At 35.3% G+C, this 9760-nt stretch overlaps 1 non-coding gene across 1 annotated transcript; it reads right to left on the reverse strand.

Annotated features, from left to right (window-relative positions):
* Positions 1 to 1781: 1781 nt before the first annotated feature.
* Positions 1782 to 1888, reverse strand: LOC116757263. Its single transcript, XR_004350910.1, has one exon. It is a non-coding gene; the product is annotated as a U6 spliceosomal RNA (small nuclear RNA).
* Positions 1889 to 9760: the final 7872 nt, after the last annotated feature.

The raw sequence follows: 9760 nt of genomic DNA on the forward strand, positions 1-9760 counted from the left end.
GGTATAAATGACAGAAGTCCCAAAGCATGTACATTTGGAGATAAGAGACTAATAGCTCCCATGTTGTTATTTACAAAGAAATTGTGCATACAGATGGTGGAACATTACTTTTTATAAGCAGACTCATAACAATGGAAAATGTGTTTTTCTATACTTTGCTATCCAGTTAGCTTTTCTCAATTTTCCCTATAACATTTTTGAAAGAAAAAAATAGTTCTTCATTTACAGGATTGGGATGGTCCTTATTGCTATTTCTCAACTATTTCTGGCTCTTTGCTTTCAGAAACATGTTAGGATTGTATGTCTTGGTATCTTTTTGATGGGACCATATGTTTAGCTTTAGCCAGTGAGTTGCGAATAGAAAAGACTAGAGCATGCCACTTCTGTTCCAGATCATTGAGTTGACCTTGTGAGACCCTTCAGCACACCCTTTCCCTTAAGCATGTTGATTGGCAATGTTTGAGATGATGGCTGATCTATCTGCCAGGGTCCCTGAGTGGTGAGCACTATTAAGTAGTATTTAGCCCCTGAGAGTTTAGAGTACTTTGCTACCAAAACACGATCTAGACTATCCTGAGAGATTCAAAGACAATCCATAGCAAAGCAAAGATTAGGACCATGGATTGTTTATCAATTATGCTTACTCCTTGCTGGGTAATGAAGATATAAGCAAGGTTACAAGAGTAGGTCAAATATGAACAGATTTCAGAATTTGCCATGGAATTCAAAGGAAAAGAATAAAATCATTCAGAATGAGAAATATTATCTTTCAGAAAGAAAAAATCTGTTTTACCTGAACATTTCCACTGCTCAGCTTTGCTTACATTAAAATCAGGAACAAAAACCTCTCCCTGTGACTACCTGAGTGTCTAGATAATATGTTTATACACTTTTCATCAATCCTGTGATTGTGAAGCTTCCTATAGCTAGAGGTGAATGAGAGTCTACAGGGAAATAATGAATGGATTTAGCCCTCATTTGCCTTGACTCTACAGGCAATTTTTACGTTTTCAGAGACTCAAGGGTGTTATTTGGAGAAATTACTCAGGAATAAAGGTATCCCGCCAGGCAAAACAGGATTTCATGTTTTTGAGACACCTCTTTCTTCAGTTTCCAGTTTGCAGGTGGGACTGGGGGTGTCAAAGGGAGTTAAAATGTCTAGGTGATATCTGTTACTAAGAGCAGCAAGCACCCCTCCCCTGCCCCAAGATCAGCAGCTAGTGAACTCACGTGTCTTTTTGTTGTTGTTGTTAGTAAGTTTTGTTGTTGTTGTTAGTAAAGTATCTTGGAAAAAGCATCAAAGAGTGGGGGTGTATCCTCCTCTGAAGGAATGGTTTTCATCAGGTACCTCTGTATTTCCTGGGGGCACAGAACTGGAGTGATGTTTGCAGAAATGTAAAGTTGGAAATATGACTCTTGATTTTAAGAAAAAAGTGCTCCTATCTATTACAAACAATGGTGTCACCAAGTAAACTGAGACCAGAGATACAGACAGCTATGTGCGTGGAGACAAAAGTGAGCTAGGTCTCCAGAACCAAAACATGCTCATTAACCTTCAGAAACCCTGAAATTTTTTTCCAGTTTTACTGAGAAATACTTGACAATAAACTGTATAAGTTTAAGGTGTATAGCATGATAGTTTGATTTACATGTATTGTGAAATGATTGCCACAATAAGGTTAGTTAACATCCATTATTTCATATAGATACAATAAAAAGGAAAGAAAAAAAACACTTCTCCTTGTGATGAGAACTCTTAGGATCTGCTCTCTTAACAACCTAAAAATATGGAAGGCTCCACGGATTTGTGTGTCCTCCTTGCTCAGGGGCCACGCTAATCTTCTTTGTATTGTTCCAGTTTTAGTATATGTGCTGCCGAAGCAAGTACCCGTCTGACATCTTGACAGGGCCTTTAGTGTGGAGTAAAAGAGAAGAAAGCTAGGAAATCTAATGTAATAGAATTTTTTTTTTTTATTCCTTAGAAGCTACATACTCCTATATACTAAGTTTTCATTCCTAATGTTGAAATTGATATCTGTCTTCCTACTTGCAGCTTTAAAACATTTAACATTGCAGGCAAAATCCAGAACTCTCTTTATAGTTGTTTGCAAAAGAAATTAATTCATATTTTCTACTTTTTGACTATAAGTGATATATTAATTTAATCCTGTCTATATACATTAAGCACACATATTATGTAGTATTTCTTGTGAACTATAAATTTCACTAAACAAAGACATAAAAGAGTGTTCCTTGTAGTACTGCTTATTGTAGCAAAATATTACTAACCATCTACATTTATAAAAATAAGAATTGGTTTAATAATTTTCTGATTAACTATAGAAAGCAACATTATGTGCTCAGTAAAGTTACATATATCAGAAGGAATCTATATTTCTCTGAAGAAAATATTCTTTAAAAAATTAAGTTAAAAATCAGATTAAAAAATATAATTCAATTTCTTATGAATAATAATTATCCACACATCTGTGTGTATGGGTGTATATATAGAAAAAGAACTCTGTGTTACATTTTAATACTATTTTCCCCCCAATGATTATGCATTACATTTAGTTGAATGTGAAAAGTAAGATTAAAAAGATAAATTGAGGGTTTTTTTTTTAGCCCAGACCTCCTCTTTGAGCACCATATTAATTTATATGTTTTTGATATCTTCACTTGTATGTCTTACAAGCATCTCAAACTTAAGATGGCCCATGCCACAGACAGAAAATCTACCCCTCTCCCAGTGCCTCCACCTTAGTAAACGACAACTCCACTCCTTCCAGATAAGTCAACGAAGGGTCAACTTTGCACCTTTCCATCCACAGCCCACCTCTACCCCCCATCCAGTTTGTAACCAGGTTCTGTTTCCAACACAGATTCCCAAACAGATTGTGAAGACATGTGTGTCTCTCCATGTGAAATGAAATCACCTGCATCCAAAGTTCCCACCATCTCTTGCCTGGCCCACTGTAACATCTTTGTGCCCTCACGAACATGTCTCCGGCGTAGTCAGGGTTAGCCTTTGACACATCATGGCTTCTTAGTACCAGGAGAAGCTCAATATCCCATCATGATTTACAGAAGCCTGGTGATCTGTCCCTGCCCTTACCCCAGCCTTATCGGGTACCTTGTTCTTTTTTGTTCCCAATTCTCTGGCCACTCTAATCTACTCGCTCTCCTCGGAGCACTTCTCACCAGCAATTGCTCACAGGTCATTTGCATAGGCTTTGCTTTATTCTTGGAATGCTTTTATCCACTTTTCATGTTTAATTCAGATCCATTTCTTACATAAAACTCCTCTTTTTCTTTATCACAGTATGAGTACTTGAATTGTTATGTGTTTGTTGTCTATTACTCCCACTAGAATGAATGCTTCTTTTTTTTTTTTTTTTTTTTTCAGTTTGAGGTATTTTATTTTTATCATTCTTAAAAACTCATTGGTTCATCTGACCTTTTTTTTACGGTAAAATTTATTTATTTATTTATTTATTTATTTTTTTAACATCTTTATTGGGGTATAATTGCTTTACAATGGTGTGTTAGTTTCTGCTTTATAACAAAGTGAATCAGCTATACATATACATATGTTCCCATATGTCTTCCCTCTTGCGTCTCCCTCCCTCCCACTCTCCCCATCCCACCCTTCCAGGCTGTCACAAAGCACCGAGCTAATATCCCTGTGCCTTGCGGCTGCTTCCCCCCAGCTATCTACCGTACTACGTTTGTTAGTGTGTATATGTCCATGACTCTCTCTCGCCCTGTCAAAACTCACCCCTCCCCCTCCCCATACCCTCAAGTCCGTTCTCCAGTAGGTCTGCGTCTTTATTCCTATCTTACCCCTAGGTTCTTCATGACATTTTTTTTCCCTTAAATTCCATATATATGTGTTAGCATACGGTATTTGTCTTTTTCTTTCTGACTTACTTCACTCTGTATGACAGACTCTAGGTCTATCCATCTCATTACAAATAGCTCAATTTCATTTCTTTTTAAGGCTGAGTAATATTCCATTGTGTATATGTGCCACATCTTCTTTATCCATTCATCCGATGATGGGCGCTTAGGTTGTTTCCATGTCCTGGCTATTGTAAATAGAGCTGCAATGAACATTTTGGTACATGACTCTTTTTGAATTTTGGTTTTCTCAGGGTATATGCCAAGTAGTGGGATTGCTGGGTCATATGGTAATTCTATTTGTAGTTTTTTAAGGAACCTCCATACTGTTCTCCACAGTGGCTGAACCAATTCACATTCCCACCAGCAGTGCAAGAGTGTCCCCTTTTCTCCACACCCTCTCCAGCATTTATTGTTTCTAGATTTTTTGATGATGGCCATTCTGACTGGTGTGAGATGATATCTCATTGTAGTTTTGATTTGCATTTCTCTAATGATTAATGATGTTGAGCATTCTTTCATGTGTTTGTTGGCATGAATGAATGCTTCTTGAGGGCAGGGATTTAATTGTTGCTAGCTGCTCTATCCCTAATGCTTAGCACAATTCCTTGGCTCAATGCTAAGTATCTTTTGAACAAATCACTACATGGATAGATGTATAAATTGTGCCATTTCATTATTAAAATATTCAAAAATTGGATATTATTTGGCTATGACATAGTTGACTTCTTCTAAATTTCTTTTTCTATTTTTGACCAAATAAGTAGTTAGAAATAAAGTAATATTTTCTTCACTGTTTTATTCTATAGAAAAGTGATAAAGTAATATTATATTCAGATGGACAGCAAAAATTAATAGGAATTTTAATAAAAGTATATTGTTAGCAGCCCACAACCTTTGAAATAAGAAGCATACTGGGCTACATGGTATTTCATTGTGATCCATAGGAATTTAAAGGTATTAAACTACCTGCAGGCATACTCCCTATTATTCTTGAAAGTAATAGGAACATATTGAGAATTACGAGTTAAAATTAAATTTGCTACGGACCTCACACAAAACCTATTCTCTAGTTCAGGAAAATTGGAATTAAATTTTGATCATGGTATATACATCAGATGTGAGCAAAATTATATTAGTTATTTTAAAAAAATAAATGAGGTTATATATAATATAATTTGAATTATATAAATGAATGTTGAGGTTATTATGATCCATTTGATAGCTATAGAGAATACTGAGAACTTTACATAGAAATTCAACTGCCAACAAATTTAAAGCACATTCCTATAAATTTGCAAGTTCTAATGGCATAGAATTTAAGTCTATATTTCACTGGATATCACACCAGCCAGTTTTAATATTCCTTATATTTCTATTAATAGACTTTTAGAATATGTGTGAATATGTTATAGACATCATCTAGATATTACTTTTAACTGTCAATCCAAAGTAAATTATTGCATAAGATGACATCTTTTTAAAACTCAGTTTACCTTGTTGGAAACCTGTTTGCACATCGAAGCATCATGGTATTTGGAGTTAAAAAACCTCAGTAGCTATTATTTATGTTCATAAAAACATAAGCTTTATCATTTTTAATAGTTAATAAATACAACTAGTGAGGTCACAAATGATAGCATAAATGAATGATATATTAACTAAATGTAAATACATTAATTCAGACTATATGTAGGTGTACATATATGTGAAAATTCTTATTTACTACCTTTGGATGTATACCATAAAAAAGTTATGATTTTGCTCTATGTACAACTTTATTTTTTCTCTAATTTTTAAAAACTTTTTTATTGAATAAAAGATTCTTTAAATTATATAGTGCTTTGCAATTTTCAAAAGTTTCACACAGACGATTTTCTTTTTGGCTGCGTTGGGTCTTCGTTGCTGCATGCAGGCTTTCTCTAGTTGCGGCGAGCGGGGTTACTCTTCGTTGGGGTGTGCAGGCTTCTCATTGCAGTGGCTTCTCTTGTTGTGGAGCATGGGCTCTAGGCATGTGGCTCAGTAGTTGTGGCTTGAGGGCTCTAGAACACAGGCTCAGTAGTTGTGGCTCATGGGTTTATTTGTTCCATGGCATGTGGGATCTCCCTGGACCAGGGATCGAACCCGTGTCCCTTGAATTGGCAGGCGCATTCTTAACCACTGTGCCACCAGGGAAGTCCCAATTTCTTATAATCTCATAATGACCCTTTTTTTTTTTTTAACTCCCCTACTCCTATATTGCCCCTTCCCCCTTCCCTCTCCCCACTGGTAACCACTAGTGTGTTCTCTGTATCTGTTAGTCTGCTTCTTTTTTTTGTTTTATTCACTAGTTTGTTATATTTTTTAGATTCTACATATGAAATAAGTCAGACAGAAAAAGATGAATACTGTATGATATCACTTATACATGACTTTAGATAATGCCATTTTCTTATAGCGTAATAGCAAAGCTATTTTCCCACATAATTTAATTTTTCATGCTATATTTGTTTCATTATTTATATCAACATTTTTTTGAAGATTTATGAAGACATTGAGGGTGAGTCCCACCTTTTCTCTTAAAAGTGATTCTGCAGTGAATATCCTTGAGACTTTCTAAACTGTTATCTAGAGCAGTTGTTTCCTAAGCTTTGGCATGAGTTAGGATCACCTGTTGGGCTTGGTAAACCGTGGATTGCTTATTCCCATCCTCAAAGCTTCTGGTCAGGTAGGTTTGAGGTAGGGCCCTGAGAATTTGCTTGTGCTGATGCTGCTGATCTGGGGACCACAGTTTGAGAACCACTGATATGGTATATTTTTAGAAGTAATGTTATAGTGTTAATGAGTATGCATATTTTTTTAAGGTCTCGGCACATGTTGCCAAATTGTTTTCCAGAAAGACTGTATCAAATTGCATTCCTACCAGTAATTCTCTTCATCATGGAGTATTTTAATTTAAAATCTTGTCATTTTGAGACATGAAAAATGTTATCTCCATTGAAGCATTTTGTATAATAAAACATTGGAAACATTTCCATCAAAAGGAAAATAGATAAGTAAACATGGATATAGCCACACAAGGAAACTTAATTTAGCAGTTTAAATGCATGAATTGAATCTACGTGTTTTAACGTGGAAAAATAGCAAACCATAAATTTGAGTGAAAAAATTTAAAACTTTAAAACATGCAAACAATACTGATTGCTTAATAAATACATACAAGAAGTAAATATATGGAAAGCACACATATATGTAGTAAGGGTATGAAAAAACATGTAGCTATGATAGTGTACCAAATTCAAGACAGTTGTTACTTCTGGGACAGGAGGAGAGGGGAATGAAATCAATGAGGTGATATTCAATGTGTTTCCATTGCAGCTGTGGTATATCTTTCAAAAAATATTTAAAGCTAATATGACAACATACTAAGGTTTTAAAAACTGGTTGGATATTTATTGTCTTATTTAGTATTAAAGAGAAAAAGTGGGATCAAACAGAATTCATGTGCATTTCTTTAATCAGTAGTGAGGCTGAATATTTTCTAAGACTATTAGCTATCTTTTCTTTGCTTTTTTTTTTTTTACATCTTTGTGTATAATTGCTTTACAATGTTGTGTCAGTTTCTGCTGCCTAACAAAGTGAATCAGCTATATGTATACGTATATCCCCATATCCCCTCCCTCTTGCATCTCCCTCCCACCCTCCCTATCCCACGCCTCTATGTGGTCACAAGCACTGAGCTAATCTCCCTGTGCTATGCAGCTGCTTCCCACTAGCTATCTATTTTACATTTGGTAGTGTATATACGTCAGTGCTCTCTCACTTCATCCCAGCTTACCCTCCCCCACCCCATGTCCTCAAGTCCATTCTCCGTGTCTGCATCTTTATTCCTGTCCTGCCCCTTGGTTCATCAGAACCATTTTTTTTAAAGATTCCATATATATGTGTTAGCAACAGTATTTGTTTTTCTCTTTCTGACTTACTTCACTCTGTATGACAGACTCTAGGTCCATCCACCTCACTACAAATAACTCAATTTTGTTTCTTTTAATGGCTGAGTAACATTCCATTGTATATATGTGCCACATATACAAGCAGCTCATGCAGCTCAATATCCAAAAAACAAACAACCCAGTCCAAAAATGGATGGAAGACGTAAATAGACATTTCTCCACAGAAGATATACAGATTGCCAACCAACACGTGAAATGATGCTCAACATCACTAATCATTAGAGAAATGCAAATCAAAACTACAATGAGGTATCACCTCACACCAGTCAGAATGATCATCATCAAAAAATCTACAAACAGTAAATGCTGGAGAGGGTGTGGAGAAAAGGGAACCCTCTTCCACTGTTGGTGTGAATGTGAACTGATACAGCCACTATGGAGAACATTATGGACGTTCCTTCAAAAACTAAACATAGAACTACCATATGACCCAGCAATCCCACTACTGGGCATATACCCTGAGAAAACCATAATTCAAAAAGTGACATGTACCACAATGTTCATTGCAACACTATTTACAATAGCCAGGACATGGAAGCAACCTAAGTGTCCATCAACACATGAATGGATAAAGAGGATGTGGCACATATATACAATGGAATATTACTCAACCATAAAAGAAACGAAATTGAGTTTTTCTCTGCTTTTTTGTTTCTCATATGCACATGGATTTTGATAGAAAAATGAATTTGGAATCTTTAGTAGTAGAACTCATTTGCACTTAGCTGTTGTGTGTGTTTTAATTTATAAACAACACTGGATACATCCATATCTTTTTGTTAAAGTGTCTCTCAATTGAAAAAGACCAATGAGATTTTTTAATAGAAAAAGTCTATTAAAATACTCTAAAATGCACTAACAGTTAAAAACAATATATAAATACATTTAGCTATTTATCGAATGTTTACATGAAGCAGAAATTGAGAAAAATCACAACCATGGCACACTAATGACTCCCTATAGTATGCTGAATAATGTCCACTCAAAAGAGAGCATGTCCTAATACCTGGAACCTGTAAATATTACTTTATAAGGAAAAAAGATCTTTGCAGATGGGATTTAATTAAAGATCTCAACATGCAGAGATTATCCTGGATTATGTAGGTGGGTTATAAATTCATTCCCAAGTGTATTTATATGAGAGAAGCCAAGAGAGATTTCATCTGCACAGAGGAGGATGAAGCAATGTGATCATGGAGGCAGAGGTTGGAATGATGTAGCAACAAGTCAAGGAATGCCGGCACCCACCAGAAACTAGAATGGATTCTTCCTTAGAGCTGCTGGAGGAAACAACAGCCCTGTGACACCTTGATTTTGGTTCAGTGATAATGGTTTAGGGCTCTGTCCTCTAGAACTATGAGAAAATAAATTTCTGTTTTTTAAGCCACTAAGCTTGTGGTAATTTGTTGACAGTAACTATAGAAAACAACACTTTCCATTCCAGAAATTTCACTTTGCTAATATCCTAAAATATATCATTTTTCAAGAATCGTAAAATCAGTCTCAAAAGGTCATTCTTTTTTAAGTATTTTTTGTTAAAACAAGAGGTATACAAAAAAATGACCAAATCTTTTTTAATTGCCCTTTAAAGCTTAAAAGACACAATCTTTTATCATTTCGAAGTGAATTGATTTGAAACTATCCATGGAATTCGCTGTAAAAATGCTTTCAAAAGGAAGAAAGTGTGACTCTTTCACGTCACCTCCAAATGACTTCCTAACCTTCCTAGTTTTTCTGAAACCATTTAATCTAAATTAAGGTAATCCTATGGCCCAGATGATAGAAAACGCTGAAAAATGAAGGGGTTTATAACATAGGCAAATAAACTATAATGATTTTTAAAAAAAATTCACAACTTATTAAAGGGA

This window comes from Phocoena sinus, chromosome 7 (assembly GCF_008692025.1).
Source record: "Phocoena sinus isolate mPhoSin1 chromosome 7, mPhoSin1.pri, whole genome shotgun sequence".
In the NCBI taxonomy this organism is placed as follows: domain Eukaryota; kingdom Metazoa; phylum Chordata; class Mammalia; order Artiodactyla; family Phocoenidae; genus Phocoena; species Phocoena sinus.